The sequence below is a fragment of the Tursiops truncatus genome, chromosome 10, assembly GCF_011762595.2.
Source record: "Tursiops truncatus isolate mTurTru1 chromosome 10, mTurTru1.mat.Y, whole genome shotgun sequence".
Taxonomy (NCBI): Eukaryota; Metazoa; Chordata; class Mammalia; order Artiodactyla; family Delphinidae; genus Tursiops; species Tursiops truncatus.
The window spans coordinates 1579141-1595909 of NC_047043.1; the positions used below are offsets into that span (position 1 = coordinate 1579141).

General features: G+C 45.0%; 1 long non-coding RNA gene across 1 annotated transcript in view; it reads left to right on the top strand.

Moving 5' to 3' along the window:
* The window catches only part of LOC109551565 (uncharacterized), a 196117-nt gene that overhangs the window by 64835 nt on the left and 114513 nt on the right, over positions 1 to 16769 (top strand). The window contains exon 4 of the long non-coding RNA XR_012334266.1: positions 8300 to 8443. This is a non-coding gene — a long non-coding RNA (uncharacterized lncRNA). The remainder of the gene's footprint in view (positions 1 to 8299; positions 8444 to 16769) is intronic.

Below are 16769 nucleotides of genomic sequence, written 5' to 3' on the forward strand. Positions count from 1 at the left end.
GAATTTTTTCCTTTTTCTCTTGTTTACCAGATGGAATGAAGCCTGTTTGTCAAAACTTCCTTCCCCTTGATTTACTTTGACCTGATTTTGAAAGCAGCAAGTCACTTTATTCAGGCTGCTGGAAAGAGCACTAAACCAGGTGTCGGGGTGCCTGGATTTCTGGAAGACATTCTTCTTCTCTCCAATGAGACATGTGATGCGTGAAGTAGGTGCCACTGGCAGGAAGCCCAGCCTTTGTCGCACACACGTGCTCACTCACGTCTGGGCCCCGAGCTTCCTACCTCCATCCGCAGGACCAGCTGCATCAGGGTCTGTCTGCTAATCACTCCTGTGTGTTACCCAGCCTACCCGGTTCCCCTGGTGCATCTGCTGTGGGTAATTCGGTAGTTGAAGACAGAAACTCCCAATTACAGGGAATCCACGAAGCACTGGAGTTTGTCAAATGGTCCAGCCCAGGTCTGTGTCATTTTGTTTTGAAAAGAAAGAAAACTCATTCAGGACTCCTTACCTTTATTCTTGACTTCTGAAATGATCACTGTGGACAGAAAGCAGGTTGTTCTTCAAGAGTTACCAGCAGACCTGGCCTGCCTGGGGACGGGCTCCCCCTGACGGCAAGGTGCTGTCAGTCTGCACCCGCCTCAGCGTCCTGGCCAGCGGTGGGCCCTCCCGTCTTTGCCTGCTTCTCCCTTCCTGGGCTCCTTCGCTGAGGCAAACTGTGCGCCCGGGGGAAGGAGCATTTTACTCTGCTTCCCAGATGTCGCTCTTTGGAAAATGGAGCCAAGGGGAATGAAAGGCATTTATTCATGTCTAGTACAAGGAGGTCTGCAGGTGATAACTCCAGGCAGGGCAGAGGTAGGTGGGCCCTCCAGGGTGGTGCTTGGGACCTTGGCGGAGGCCGACTCAGGGCTGGCCAGGGACCCTGCCTGGTGAGGGCCTCTGAGGTCAGCTCTGAGTTTGGGTTCTGGAGCGGCCATTTGTAGCATCTGTAAGGTTGCATTTTTCTCCGTGCCCTCCAGCTTCAGCAGTGTGTGAGGAAGTGCGATGTTCTAGATAGTCTTGTGGATGGTGTGTGGAGCAGGCCCCATCCCATCCTTCAGAAAGAACGGTCCAGGGCAGGCCCAGACTCTCCCCTGAGACCAGAGTGGTGGAGGCAGCAGAGTTCCCAGCAGACCAGGCATCGCTGGGGTCACTGCAGAACTTCTAAGACAAGCAGCCTGGAACCCAGTTCTCACAGATACGGTGATGAAATCCTACATCTGGAATCTCTGTGTGTGGCTAAGTAGAGTGTGGGCTAGTCTACCTGCAGCTTCTAGACTTCCTTGCTTAACTGTATACCATGGACGCCTTTCACCCTCAACCAATTTTCAATGAATGCTAGAGTGACCAACTGTCTCCGTCAGCTTGGGGCGAGGTGTCTTGGTGCCAGACTGTCGGCTAAACCGAGGGAGCTCTGGGTAAACCGGTGTGAATTAGTCACCCCGAGAATGTCGCCTTGTGCCAAGGCCTCTGTGCTGTGTGGCTGCATCTACTCTCTAAAACAGTGCTTTGAGGGGAATGTTCCCTCAGTTTCAGAGAATTTGTAAACAAGAGATGAAGTGAGTTTCCCAAGGCCACTTACCTAGGAAGTGACCGAGTCCAGATTTCATTAGGTTGCCTGGTTTAAATCCAGCGTATTAGTTATCTACTGCTGCAAACTTGCCAGCTTAAACCAACAATAAAGGGTTATTAATCCACAGTTTCCGCAAATCAGAAACTCAGGAGCATCACAGCAGGCGGTTCTGGCGCAGGGTCTCTCGTGAGTTTGGGGTCCAGGTGTCGCTGGGCCGGCAGCCTCTGGATGCTGGGCAGGGGGTGGAGGGTCTGCCTCCGGTGGCACCTCCCACGGCTGTTGTCAGGGAACCTCAGTCCCTCTCCACAAGGTCCTCACAACGTGGTGGCTGATTGCCTCGGAGGGAGTGATCCCAGAGAGCAAGGAGGAAGCCGTGGTGTTTTTATTATCCAGCCTTTGGAATCACGACCTGTCACTTCTGGAATATCCTGTTCCGTGTGGCAGGGACCATGCCGGTGAACAGCAGCAGGTGAGCACCCCTGGGGACCTCCTAGACCATCGGACTCAGTGTGTGTCTCACAGCCCATCTCGGGTATTTGAGAGGAGACTGTAGGATGAGACATGGAAAATGCGCACAGGTGAGACACACACACGTGAATATTCATTATATTGTAAATGCCGTTGTTCACATACTCAGATGAGTGTACTTTTAAGATAGTCACCATCTTGGTGGACTGTATATTTATCCTGATATTTATCTTAATACTTTCCTTTTGAATGTACTTATGGATGATTTCCCTAATTTTCTAAATTTTATAGTATGAACGCATGCATTACTTTTATACTTAGAAGAAAGTTTATTGTTAAAACCATTTTTTATGTGTACATGTTAACACCTATATGATGACCACAGCTTGGAATTCTTGGGACCTCATAGAAAGCAGTCTGTTGAGATGCTTCAGAAGGCAAACTATATACTGTTACTAGTAGACACAGTTATATGTAGAATTATGTATTCCATTATAAGTACAAATGCATTCCATTACCTGGAATTCAAATCAGGGGAAGACAGGGAGGTCAGGAAGCCAGGGATGCCAAGCACAAGATGCCGGGTCCAGAGAAATGGCAGATGCTTGGAGTGGGTTGTACCCAGGCTTAGCACGCGTCGTCGGGTGGTCCACGTTAATTTGAAGGAGCTGAAAAGCCACACTTTCTGAACCTTAGTTACCTCATTAGTAAAACAGAGGAAGACAGTGACCCTGTGCTTTCAACTCCACAGAGCTGTCGTAGAAAACAGAGATGAGAGACTGCATGTGACCATGCTGGGGAAGCCGGCGAGTCCCAGCCTGGAGGCAGGTGCCGGCTACGGTCACGTCTTAGGGCTGCATCTCTGGAGGTGCCCTGCGACTTCCCGCAGGCAGGGCTGCCATCCCAGCCATGTCCGACAGCTGCCCTGCGGCCCTGGGAGCCTTTCTCTGAGCCACACGTCTCGCCCCAGGAGGCAGAGCCTCGGCCACCGTGTTTCCCCGTGCCGCTGGCTGGCGGGCAGGCTGTGTGGTTGGAGACGGGCTGCTGGCCGGGCTCTTAGGCCTGGGTGGGCGATCAGGTGGGCTGGGTGTGCACGAGGCCTGGTGCTGGTGTCCATAGGGCTGGCATCAGGCCACAGAGGCTCCTAAGGAAGCAGGCCCAGATGGTCCCCAAAGTGGTAAGGGGAACGTGCACGCAAACCCATAACACTGTTGCCACGTGCCTTGCCACACTACCAGGCCAAAGCCAGGAGGGGAGTTGGGTTTCATGGACAAATATTTCTTTTTCACTCCTTTTCTTATAAAACTATCCCCAACCTGTCCAAATTGTCTGGAAGCCATTCGTGTGTCAACAGCAGGCAGTTTTACGGGGATGGCGGGAGCACATTCCCTGCTTGGACTCTGAGCTCCGTGCGGAAAATGAGCTGCTGCTAATGAAGCCCAGCTGAGAGCCCCCGAGGCCTCCCTGAAAGTTTTATATTTCAGACCAGGCTTCTGCTCTGGTGCAAAGAGTGGGTGCAGGTAAATGGTTAACAGCCGATTCTCCAGAGGGGAAAAACCCGGAATCATAGCATTTGCCAATTTCCATGGTGTAAGTATTCTCACCACGGCCAAGATCAAGGTACTGACACAGTATCAGTGATTGCAGAGTTGGTAAGAGACGCAGAGCACGTGTGAGCCCACTCCAGGACACCACTGGGTCCAGATTTATGTGTCAGATGCACCCTTTACATCTTTACCTCGAGGCAAGACGAGCATCTCAAAACAGCATGTGCAGAACTGGACTAATGACCTCTCTGCCCCACACCCAGCTGGCTTTCTGCCAGGGTTTCCTCTCTGAGTGCGTGCACAGCACCACATGCAAGTCAGACCCCAGACATCACAAGTCACCCTTTACGTCTCCCTCCTTCCTCACCACCACATCCAAGCCATCACCAAGACCTGCTAATTTCACTTCCTAAATATTCACAATCTGATTACCTCCCCCCAGCCCCTGTCATCACTATTGATTGCCTGCATTATTGCAAAAGGCCAAGTGGTTTTCCTGTATCCACTCGTACCCACACATACACTCAACCCATTTCCTAGTATTGAGAGAGAGAGATCCCTGAAAAAATGCAAATCTGAGAACATTATTCCTTTGCTTAAAGCCTTCGATGACCTCCGATGGCTCAGGATAATAATCAGAATCCTTAGGGTGGCCTGAAGGGACATGGGTCTCCTGCTGCCCCTTCAGCCTTAATCCCGTGCTGCTCTGGTCCTGTGCCCCTTGCTCCTGCCTTGGCCATGCTGCATGTCCTTCAGGTCCTCAAACACACCAAGTCCTTTTCCGATTCAGATCTTTGTACAAAGTGTTCTCTCTGCCTGGAGTCACTTGGTCTGACCAACTCCCCATTCTTCAGTCTCAGCTAAAGTTTTTTAGAAAGGTCGTCTCAAACCTCCCTCTGCTTTTATCTTCCACAACGTCCTGCTCTTGGTTTGCTGTCCCATCAGCAGTGTAGGAAAGTCCTAGTTGCCTCATATCCAAGCCAACACTTGGTATTATCAAGCTTCAAGATTTTTGACAACCTGGTATAGTGGCATCTCGTTGTGATGTTAGTTTGCATTTCCTAGGTTACTAATAAATTTGGGCATTTAAAATGTTTATTGCCCATTTAAATTTTCTGTTGTGTGCAATGCCTGTTCAAGTTGGTAGCCCATTTTTCTATTGGGCTGTCTTATTCTTATTAATTATTAGTAGGAACACTTTACATATGATGGATACCAAAGTTTGTGAGTTACATGTATTGCTAGTATCTTCTTCCATTATTTGCCTTGTTTTCTCTTTTAAAGATGTCTTTTAACAAAAATAAATTTCAAAATTTAAGGTTATCAAGTGTTTTTTCTTTTAATTTCTAGTACTTTTTGTATTCTTTAGAATTTCTGCTTGTAAGGGCCTGTTGAGCTGAACTCTGTCAGGTTTTGTTCTTCTAAAGGTAAATTATTTTCTCTTCATTCTTGGAAAATTAATTTGACTAGGTATAGAATTTCAGGAGGATCATAATTTCCTTCCAGTATATTGAAAAAAAAAAGTCCACTCTTTTGTGGCTTTCATCATTGCTGGTAAGAAGTCAGCCTTCAATATAATTCCTTCCTTTTGAAGGTTTCTGACTCGTATTTAAAATCTTTGTTTTTGATGTTCTTCAGTTTTGTTATGATGTATCTACTTTGGGATTTCCTTATTTATCCTGCAGGGAATTGACTGGGCTTCCTTAATCTGAGGGTTTGAGTCTTTCAACAAGTCTGGAAATTTCTCATTCATTCTCTCTCTTTTTTTTTTTAATTGGACTATAATTGCTTTACAATGTTGCATTAGTTTCTGCTGTACAGCGAAGTGAATCAGCTGTATGAATACATATAACCCCTCGCTGTTGGACCTCCCTCTCACCCTCCCTAGCCCACCCATCTAGGTCGTCACAGAGCACCAAGCTGAGCTCCCTGTGCTGTATAGCAGGTTCCCACTAGCTATCTATTTTATACATGGTAATGTATTTACGTCAAACCTAATCTCCCAATTCATCCCACCCTCCCCTTCCCACCCCGTGTCCACACATCTGTTCTCTATGTCTGCATCTCTATTCCTGCCCTGGAAATATGTTCATCTGTACTATTTTTCTAGATTCCACATATATGCGTTAATATACGATATTTGTTTTTCTCTTTCTGTCTTCACTCTGTATGACAGTCTCTAGGTCCATCCACGCCTCTGCAAATGGCACTATTTCGTTCCTTTTTTATGGCCGAGTAATATCCCATTGTGTATATGTACCACATCTTCTTTATCCGTTCATCTGGTGTTGGACACTTAGGTTGTTTCCATGTCCTGGCTGTTGTAAATAGTGCTGCAATGACCATTGGGGTAGATGTGTCCTTTTGAATTATGGTTTTCTCAGGATCTATGCCCAGTAGTGGGATTGCTGGGTCATATGGTGGTTCTATTTTTAGTTTTTTAAGGAACTTCCATACTCTTCTCCATAGTGGCTGTATCAGTTTACATTCCCACCAACAGTGCAAGAGGGTTCCCTTTTGTCCACACCCTCTCCAGCATTTATCGTTTGTAGATTTTTTTGATGATGGCCATTCTGACTGGTGTGAGGTGATACCTCATTGTAGTTTTGATTTGCATTTCTCTAATAATTAGTGATGTTGAGCATCTTTTCATGTGCCTCTTGGCCATCTGTATGTCTTCCTTGGATAAATGTTTAGGTCTCTTTTGAATATTGCTTCTTCCCCATTTATATCCCTTATCTCCTACTAAACTCTAATTAAACATAAATTACAACGTTTCATTCTCTCTTACATCTCTTTGTGTCTCTGGGTTGCATTTTGAATACTTTCTTCATATCTACCTTCTGGTTTCATAGTTTTTTGTTTGGTTGTGCTTAATCTGCTGTTTAACTTGTCTAATGACTTTTGAAACTTAATTATTATTATAATTTTCATTTCTAAAAGTTCTACTTTAAATTTGATTCTGTTTATAAACATGCTTGGTCATTTTAAAAGCTCTAAAAGATTAAAAAAGTTATTAAAAGATTAAAATACTTATTTTTTATTTTTTGATAATTTGTATGTTTAAAATCTTTACCTGGGCTATTCTGGGTGGGTATATGTCTCTGTACCTATCTATCTATCTATCCACCTATTATCTATCTATCTACCTACCTATCTATCTCTACGACACAGAGATATGCCACCATATTCTTCTTCAAGGGAAGAGTTGATGCCCAGCTGTGTGGAGGCACGAGATCAGCAGGCAGCCTCCATCTGCAAAGTGCCGCCTCGCCTGTGCCATGCCCTGCCCACAGCAGCCTGGATCTGGAAGCTGCGTGAGGGTGTCAAGCCTGGTGCAGGATGACTCTGATGGACAGTATTCTCACTGGTGCTTTCTGCTGGGTTGACAGGGTTGTGTCGGAGCTACACTGAGTTCAACTTTCCTTCTGCTCAATCATGCTTTTTTCCCATCCCCTTCACAGTTACTGATCCTAAAAACATCTGTATTCCAAGTTCTGGCCTGGCGGCTGCTTTCAAAAAAACCCAATCCACAGTGTGTGCGGGTGTGTGAGTGTGAGTGCGTGTGTGTGTGTGCGCATGTGCGTAGCCGCGTGTGTGAGTGTGTGTGGATGTGGGTTTGCGTGTTCTGCTGCTGCTTACTCATGGCACCCTGTTTTCTTCCTGTTTATGCTCCTGAAACTATCTGTTGGAATTCTGTGAGAGGGATTGAGATTGGGCCTCTTTTGAGGATATAAGAGATTTCTGCTGTCGGTTGCCTGGGAGTATGACCGACTTGGGATGAGTGTGAGTTAAATTGTCTGTGTTTTTCCAAACCACAGACGTAGTGTGTGTCGTCTGCAAGCCCCTGTCAGCGGGAATGCGGTCATGGGTTCCCCAGACAGGCTCGCTCCTCACTCCCCGTCTCCGAACTGGGCCTGTTCCCACTGACCCGGATTCTGAGGCTGTGGACATTCTGGACCCCACCTGTATGTAGTGTTTTCCTGCCTTGGGTGGGCTGAAGCCTTCACTTCCTGTTTTTCCTGCCACCATGGAGCTCTCCAGTGGAAATGGAAGGTCACAGAGTTCAGTGCATAGACTCAGGGTGAAGGCTGGTTTGGGTCTTGCTTCCTTTCCAGTGTTTCACTTTGAAACTGGAAACTCATGGTTCCGGGCGTCAAAGTGAGACAGACTTCTCACTTTATTGCCAAATGCTGATTCATAAAATTGTTACTTTCTTTTGGTTCATATTTATCCAGACTTCCTTTATTTTTCTTTTTTTGAAAGGGGGCTGAGTCATTTAGGGCTTCTGGTCCTCCACACTGATGGACACAAATGTCTGGAGTTATGTTTAAGTAGACGTAGGATATGATCCATCCGTCTCCAGCCCCTCCCCTCCCTGGAGCCTGGGGGATGGGACTGAAAGTTCAAGCATCTCATCATGGTTGGGCCTTTCTGGAGAGCAGCCGCACCCTGCAGCCATCTGGGAGCCACCAGGATTGGCCTCCTTAGAACAAGTGATGCTCCTGCCACCCAGGAAGTGCCAAGGGATTTAGGAGCTCCGTGTCGGGATCTGGGGGATGGGCAGAGACCAGTATGTTCTCTTGTTTCTCATCCCGCTTTCCCTATCTCTACACAATCTCCCCGTTTTAAGACTCCCTCTCCTTGATTTAAGTTTTGATGGTTGTTTTCTCAGCTGCCTCCCAGCCCTCTGACCTGATTGAGCGTGTCTCTGTCTTCATCTTACTACATCTACGGAACACTTCTCAGAGTTGGTTATTTCCGAGCAGGACAAAACTGTTCCAGGAAGCGATCATTCCTGCTGATTCCATCCTCACAGGTTAGCAATCTTAACATTCGGGGCACATCTCACTATAGCAGGTGCAAGGAAATGGAAGACTGAGTAAAGCACTCGCTGGTGACGCTACAGTAGTCATCAAACGTGCGTGGGCATTGATCACCCAGGACGCAAGCGGACTTGTGAGAACACAGATATGGGGCCGTGCTCTCAGAGTTTCTTGTTCAGTTGGTCTGGGACAGAGCCGGAGAATTTGAATTTCTCCCAACCTCCCAGGGACCACTCTTAGAGAACTGCCACGCCGATATGATGAGACAGGTGGTCACAAAGCTTCTCAGTAGTCAGCAGGTAGTGCTCAGCGTTAAGCAGTAAACTCAAAGTCAAGCTTAAAGCGAACTCTGTCCAAAGGAAGCCACTGTTTTGGGCTCCTCGATTTCTTTGAGGCACATTCTGCTCACTCGTTGCCATGTTGTGCATATTTAATCGTCTACACATGAAGGCAGACAGAGGAGGTGAGGGGATCTTGGACCCTAAAGGTGAGGAAAATGCCATCAGAACTGTGCCTTCCCAGCCTCCTGTACACAAAGGAAGATGAAGAATGGCTAAGGGGTTTCTGCTGGTGTCTCCATGTCAATATTATGGATTTTAATGGTTGATGAGAAAGAAGTGTTACAACGTTTCAGGGACCCAGATCAACCAAAGGCTTTAGATCTAAGTAAGACCGAATCTTACTTAGAACAAGAGCCAAAAAACTGAACTTGTACCAGATACAATACAGACAAGACATACCGGATAAGCACCATTTTGATATTGATGATAAAATATGAAGGTCATAAAAATGAAAACACACCAAAATTTCCAAAACCAATGATCACGAGAATTTCTGAAGTAATGGACCAAGCACGGCTATAGCAAGGGACCTGGGTAAGTGACTTTGCTGCAATTTCCTTGGAAGCTGCCTAAATCTTGTCTTTGTTCTCAAAACTCACATCTGCAATCACGGCTAGTCTGAGAAGGTGACCCTAGCTTTTTTTTTTTAAGATGAGTGAAAATTGTACTCCAGAAAGAAATTAGAATACAAGTAAGAATAAAAATAGAAAAGCAAATTTAAATCCATAGAGTTAAACCTTTAGTAAACTAGCTTGGGTGTAAGTGCACTGATCTGTTTTATATTCATTGTAATATGGTGTCCCCTTGACGTGCTTAGAGCATCAGAAAGACTTATACCTATTAAATCTTCGGACGAGTCTGATTAATTTTTGTTACCGATCATTTGTTTAAATGTTGAGTCAAATTTGTTAACTTCATAACTTTATATTTAATAGAAATTTAATAATTTAGCTTTTTATTTAAGTTAGGTATATGACGAGGGTCTAAAATATTTAGAGAAGTGTTAAGTGTTTAAAAAAGAGTCAGTGGAGAACGAAGTACAAATGATGGTGAGCTTCTTTTCCTCTCCATATATAAAGGCTGCTCAGATATTGAATTTTTATCATAAAACAGATTGGCCAGTTGAAGAGACAACTAATCTCTTTTATAGAGCAAAGGGTATTATTTATTGGATATAGAGTATCCTACGCTCTGTATTTATCAAGAGATTCCTTTCTCAATTGATAAATTTTTGTTGATGTGATTAGTCCGCAGGTTCTCCCTGTCTGTTTTTCACATAGCTCACTGCTGAAGCTGCAATTCTTTTTTTTTTCAAAAAGAGCACTATTACTTATTATCTGTGAGCATTTTTCAATTCCACAAGAGAATAGATGAGCTGCACAGTCTCTGTAATCTTGTAAAGGCATTTGGCCTGGAAGATGCTCCTTGGCTGTGTGCCAATAACAGTGGCTCCAGGGACAATGTTTAGTTAGTCCAAAGTGAGCAACTTTAACTTTTACTGCTTAATTTCTGATCAGCTCTTCAGAATTGGCTCAACATTCAGTACCAGGATGAAGTTTATGAGAAGGAATTTCCATGTCCAAGGAAGAACCAAGACTGCAGAGAGGTTACAGTATGAAAACCAAAAAGGAAAAAAAAAATCTATCCTAAACTGATTTTATTAACTGTTGATAATTATTTTAGAGTATTTAATACAGTCTCCTACTGTATCAACCTGTATCAGGAAGCTGAATTCACGCAATCCTTCTGGGAAGCCAGTTGGTGGCCCAAGCTGGCTCGAGGTTTGATGGGAAAAACCACCAGAGGGCTGGTAATTCGCCCATTTCCCTCTTTCTCCCTCTTTTTCTTCCCTTCCCGCTTTACCCACCTTCTCTTCGGGCTGTTGAAGATTTATTGCCTTTCAGTGCTTACACATGATGTTTTCATAGGCTCTAATGAGGTCCCAGCAGTTTCTAACAATAACAGGACGTTCCCGTTCCTAAGATACATTACGTGTTTTCCCTAATCTTTCTCCCTTGAATGAAATGCTTAGAAGTATGTTAGCCCCCAATTCCCTTTCCTTTACCATGATAGATAGTCCAGTTACTAAATAGAGCTAAATACTTTGCTGTGACTTTTAATACTCATTTGATTTTGAATAGAATCCCACAAAGAAGAGCACTTGTGTGCTCTGAATGTGCTTTCTGGTAGATCGCCTGAGCACGGGCGAAGCACCTGTTTGCCATCCTGGCCAGCCCTCCATCCTGATGGCGATTCTGGGGACACTCTCTGGTCGTTGTGGGGAGCTGGTCAGGGCAGATGCTCCCCTGTCCCTCCGGTTCTGATTCTAGCCCCACGTGAGCCCGGCCTTAACAAGGACTCACCCCCTTGGCCCAGCTGTCTGGAAAGGTCGCCTCTCTGGCTGCCAGACGAGGAGGTGTTTTTTAGGAGGAGGATTTGTGGCCACGAGCTCCCGCCACTGCCTTCTGCGGTAGCAGGGTCGGGAGCCAAGTCTAGAGGTAGTTTTCTCCTTAAAGATCAGACAGATTAAAAGTAAGCAACAAAGAAAGGAGCGCGCCGTGTCCCTGACGAGTATCTGTGATGTGACACACGGGCACTTGGGCAAAATGGGCACCTTCCTTTGAGGAGCTGAGATGCAGGGCTGCCTTCAGCCAGAAGGGGCTCTGAGGAGGGCACTTGCCATGACCCTGGGGCGGCAGCTCTAGTTTGGAGCTGGGCACCAAGGCCGGTGCCTTTCACTCTGCCCTGAAGTTAGCTTGTTATAAATGGGCAGGTTGGGTCTCCAAACCAGCGAGGAAGCCAGCTTGAAAAATCGTCCTGGGAAAAGCAGGAATCATTTGTTCTCCGCTCAGAAAGTCGCTGTGCCCTGAGAGGACGGCAGCTCGCAGAGCCTCAGACCAGCGCCCTCGTGGTCGCCGCCCGGTGGCCGCAGGTCTCCCCTCGTCCCAGGCGTCCGCTCCCGGCCTGTCCTTCACCACTCACACTCGGGGCTCGGTTTCTGCTCACTGCTTCTCTAAAGATGACCTAGAGACAGCTCTGAAGAGCCTCCCGTTTCCACATTGCTGCGGGAGAGGCACAGCGGGGTCGGTCCGCACGGCCTGTGCTAACCCCCATTTTCCATCCTGTTTTCTGGCCAACTGCCTTTGCGCTTCACGCTCGTCACGACTGAAACACGTTCCAGCCGGGAGCAGAGGCAGTAGGCTGGTCATCTGCTCCACGGGGTCCCCAGGTCCCATCCTCGTGCCCCTGAGTCTGGCTCCCCGAGTCCTAACTGGGGAGGCCTCCTTCCACCCTTGGGCAGGTGGGCCCCACCCCGAGGATGTTCTTTGTAGGGTTGGAGCCCCGGGATCCATTTTACTTAGTTGTCTGTCCATTTTTTCCAAACAAGCTGTCTGTCCCCAAAAAAGGATCAAATGGAAAACTTCATAAATACTCCAAATGGGGGAAACAAGAAGTGGAATAAAAGTGATGTAGCTATTGACAGAAAACATGCTGTCATTTCTCCTCTGTAAATATATAGTATCCATTTTCAGAAACAGGCTATGCCTGAAGCTGAAGAAGAGCCCTCACGGCCTCCCCGGCTTTGGGACACTGTCGAGAGCTGCCCCCAGTGATGTGCGGGTGCCCTTGGGGGGTGTGGGGCACGGCTGCAGGGCCAGGGAAACCTCTGAGAAGTAGGTATGGTTTCTAGTGCAGAAATGCAAAGTGATGCTTGGAGGGGTCCCCAGGGGCCGGGGTCCTGTGACTTGTTGGACAGATGCTTCTTCAGCATCCATCATCCCAATTCCCATGAACTGATTTCTAAGCCATACCCAACTCTTCCTATAAACCTTATTCAGATAATAATAACAACAACAGCTAGCATTTGGAGATGCTTACTGTCCTCTGGGCACTGGGCTAGGACTTTACAAGGACCGACTCTTCCAGCCTTGGCAGCAGTCCTCAGTGGTGGGCAGTGTTGTCATCATCCCGTTTTACAGATGAGGAAGCTGAAGCGCAAAGGAAGGACTAGCTTTCCTGATGGCGCAGCTGAGAAATGACGGAGCTGAGACTCACACCCAGGTCCTTGGGCGCCAGAACCTGTCCCCTTGTTAGTATCCCTTTATTGTGGATTAAGAAAGGCCTAGAAAAACAACCAGAAGTACACTGTGAACTAATTAATTTTTATTGACACTGTTTGGAATTCATAGAAGATTAAATGAATATAATTATGATGGGATTGCTTGACCTATAAAGTACAACAGGTGGTGTTCGATCTAATCGTGGGTCCTTATAACTGAGAGGCATGGGAGTTCCCAAACCGACAGAAGCGGGGACCCTGTGAAGGTGGGGGTGAGCCTGGAGTGACGCGGCCACAGCGAGGGGAGGCTGGCAGCCCCCAGAGGCTTCGAGAGGCAAGAAACAGACTCTCCCCTAAAGCCTGGGGTGGGGGGAGGATGGGGTACAGCCCTGATGACATTTTGATTCCAACCCAATGATACCAGGTTCGGACTTACGGCCCCTGGAGGGTGATTACCTCAGTTCTATTAAGTAGAGCTGTAATCATTCAAGGGCAGAGGAGGGAGAAAAGGAGGATTTAGTGTCTTATCCTCTGTATTGCATTAGTCTGAACCAGTACTTTCACACATTTTGACCTAGTACTCGTTTTCACTCTTAAAAGTTATTGAAGACCCTAAAGAGCTTATCATTATGTATAGTTTATCTACATATATGTACCATATTAGAAATTAAAACTGAGCAAGTTGAAAATACTTATTAATTCATATAAAAATAAAAATGGTAAACCTGTTACATGTTGACATAAAAACCATAATTTTGTGGAAATGGCTGTATTTTCCAAAACAAAACAATTAGTAGAGTGGCATTGTTTTACATTTTTGGAAAACTCCTTCCTTTCTGGCTTGGTAGCTAGAAGACTATTGGATTCTCTTACTTGCCTTGAATTCAGTCTGTTGCAATATGGTGTTTTGATTGAAATGTATGGAGAGAATCTGGGCTCACATACATGTAGTTTCAAAAGGAGGAATATTTTCACAGACTTTTGGATAATTGTAACTATTCTTCTTTGAGTCTCCATAAAACTTAAATGATAATTTTTAAAAGTTAGTTGTAATGTAGAATCTGAAAAGATATCAGTGAACTTTTGGAACCGTGCTACTGTAAAATCCATTGGTATATTTGGTACTTTGAATGGGTCTTTTTCACCCATGAAAGACTTTTATTTATTTGTTTATTTTAAATTGTGGTAAAATACACATAACATAAAATTTACCATCTTGACCGTTTCTAAATGTACAGTTCAGTAGTTTTAAGTACATTCGCTTTGTTGTGTAATCACCACACCATCCATCTCCAGGGTTCTTTTCATCTTGCAAACCTGAAACTCTGCCCCCATTAAACAATAATTTCCCGTTCCCCTGCCCCCCATCCCAGGACAACCACCATTGTCCTTTCTATTTCTAAACATTTGATTACTTTAGGTACCTTATGTAAGTGAATCATCCAGTATTTGTCCTTCTGTGGCTCATTTCACTGAGCATCATGTCCTCAAGGTCCATCCATGTTGTACAGATACTAGCATTACCGTCCTTTTTAAGGCTGAATAATATTCCATTGTATGGATGGACCACATCTTGCTTATCTATTTAATAATCTGCCAGTGAATGCCTGGATTGCTTGCCCCTTTTTGTTATTATGAATACTGCTGTGAACATGAGGGGACAAATACCTTTTGAGACTCTGCTTTCAATTCTTTTGGTCATATTATCAAAAGTGGAATTGCTGGATTGTATGGTAATTCTATTTTTAATTTTTTGAGGGACTGTTTTCCATAGCAGCTGTACCATCTTACATTCTTACCAAGCGTGTACAAGGGTTCCAATTTCTCTACATCCTCACCAACGCTTGTTAGCTTTTGTTTTTGATAACCGTATTAGTCAAGGCTCTCCATTCTCCAGAAAAAGAAAACCAATAGGATGTGTGTGTGTGTGTGTGTGTGTGTCCATACAAACATAAATATTTATTTATGTTTATGTTTGAATTTATACATACTTATTTTTATTTATTGTAAGGAATTTGCTCACATGATCTCGCAGTTTGCTAAATCCCCAGGTCTTCAGTCAGCAGGACTGAACTCCAGGAGAAGTGATGGCTTTACCCCAGTCCTAAGGCCAGCAGGATCCAGACCCAGGAAGAGCTGATGTTAAAGTCTGAGTCAGAAGTTAGGGAGATATTCTGTCTCAGCTCAAGGCCGTCAGGTCTATTTGGGCTGTCAACTCAACCGGGTGAGTTCCACTCACTTTAGGGAGGACAATCCTTTTGACTCAACCTTCTATTCAAATGTTAATCTCACCAGAAACACCCTCACAGACACACCCAGAATCATGTTTGACCAAATGTCTGGGCGCCCCTGGACCATTCTAGCTGACACATAAAATTGTCATCTCAGTAGCCATTCTAGTGAGTGTGAGGTGATCGCTCACTGCGGTGTAGACGTGCGTTTCCCTAACGACTAGTGGACCATCTTTTCGTGTGCTTATTGGCCTTTTGTTTATCTTCTTAGGAAATGTCTATTCGAATCCTTTCCTCATTTTAAAATCGGGTCATTTGCTTTTTGTTGTTGAGCTGTAGGAGTCTTTGTATACTCTGGATGTTAACCTCTTATCAGATAGATGCTTCACAAATATTCTCTCCCATTCTGTGGGCTGCCTTTTCACTCCGTTGCTTGTGTCCTCTGACGCACAGAAATTTTTAACTAAAAATTTTTTTCTGTGATAAAAAAGTATAACATGAAATTTACCATCTTAACCATTTTTAAGTGTACATACAGTTCAGTAACATTAAGTATAATCACATTGTTGTGCAACCAATTTCCTGAACTTTTCACCTTGCAGAACTGAAACTCTGTACCCATTAAAAACCAGTTTCCCATTTGCTCCTCCCATAACCCATGGCAGCCACCATTCTACCGTCTGCCTCTGAATTTGATGGCTCGTATGGGTGGAATCATGCAGTGTTTGTCCTTTTGTGACTGGCTTATTTCACTGAGCATCATGTCCTCAAGGTTCCTCCATGTTGTAGCAGGTGTCATAGTTTCCTGACTTTTTAAGGCTGAACAATATTCCATTGTATGTATAGACCACATTTTGTTTATCTATTATCCATCAGTGGACACTTTGGTTGCTTCTGCCTCCTGACAGTTGAGAATAGTGTTGCAATGCACATGGGTGTGCACATATCTGTTGGAGACCCTGCTCTCAATTCTTTTGGATGGATACCCAGAAGTGGAATTACTGGATCATAGGTTAATTCTATTTTTCATCTAATGTAATGCCTTACTGTTTTTCACAGGGGCTGCACCATTTTACAACCCCACCACCAACAGAGCACGGGGGTTCCAGTTTCTCTACATCCTTGCCAATGCTGCTTTTCCTTTTTTTTTTTTTAATAGTAACCATCTTAACAGGTGTGAAGTAATAATCTCTTTGTGGTTTTGATTTTCGTTGCTCTAATGATTAGTAATGTTGAACATCTTTTCATGTACTTTTTGGCTGTTTCTATATCTTCTTCTTTGCCCATTTTTTAATCAAGTTATTTGGTTTTTTGTTGTTGAGTTGCAGGAGTTTTTATCTTCATATTAACCCCTTCTCACTTATATGATTTGTAAATATTTTCTCTCATAGGTTTCCTTTTCGCTCGGTTGATGGTGTCTTTTGATGCACAGAAGTTTTTATTTTTTATATAGTCCAATTTGTCTATTTTTACTTTTGTGGCCTGTGGTTTTGGTATCGTGTTCAGGAAGTCCTTGCCAAACCAATGTCATGAAACTCTTCCCCTATGGTTTCTTCTAAGAGTTTTATAGCTTTAGGTCCTACATTTAGGTTTTTTTTTTTTTGGCTGTACACGGGCCTCTCACTGTTGTGGCCTCTCCTGTTGCAGAGCACAGGCTCCGGACACGCAGGCTCAGCGACCATGGCTC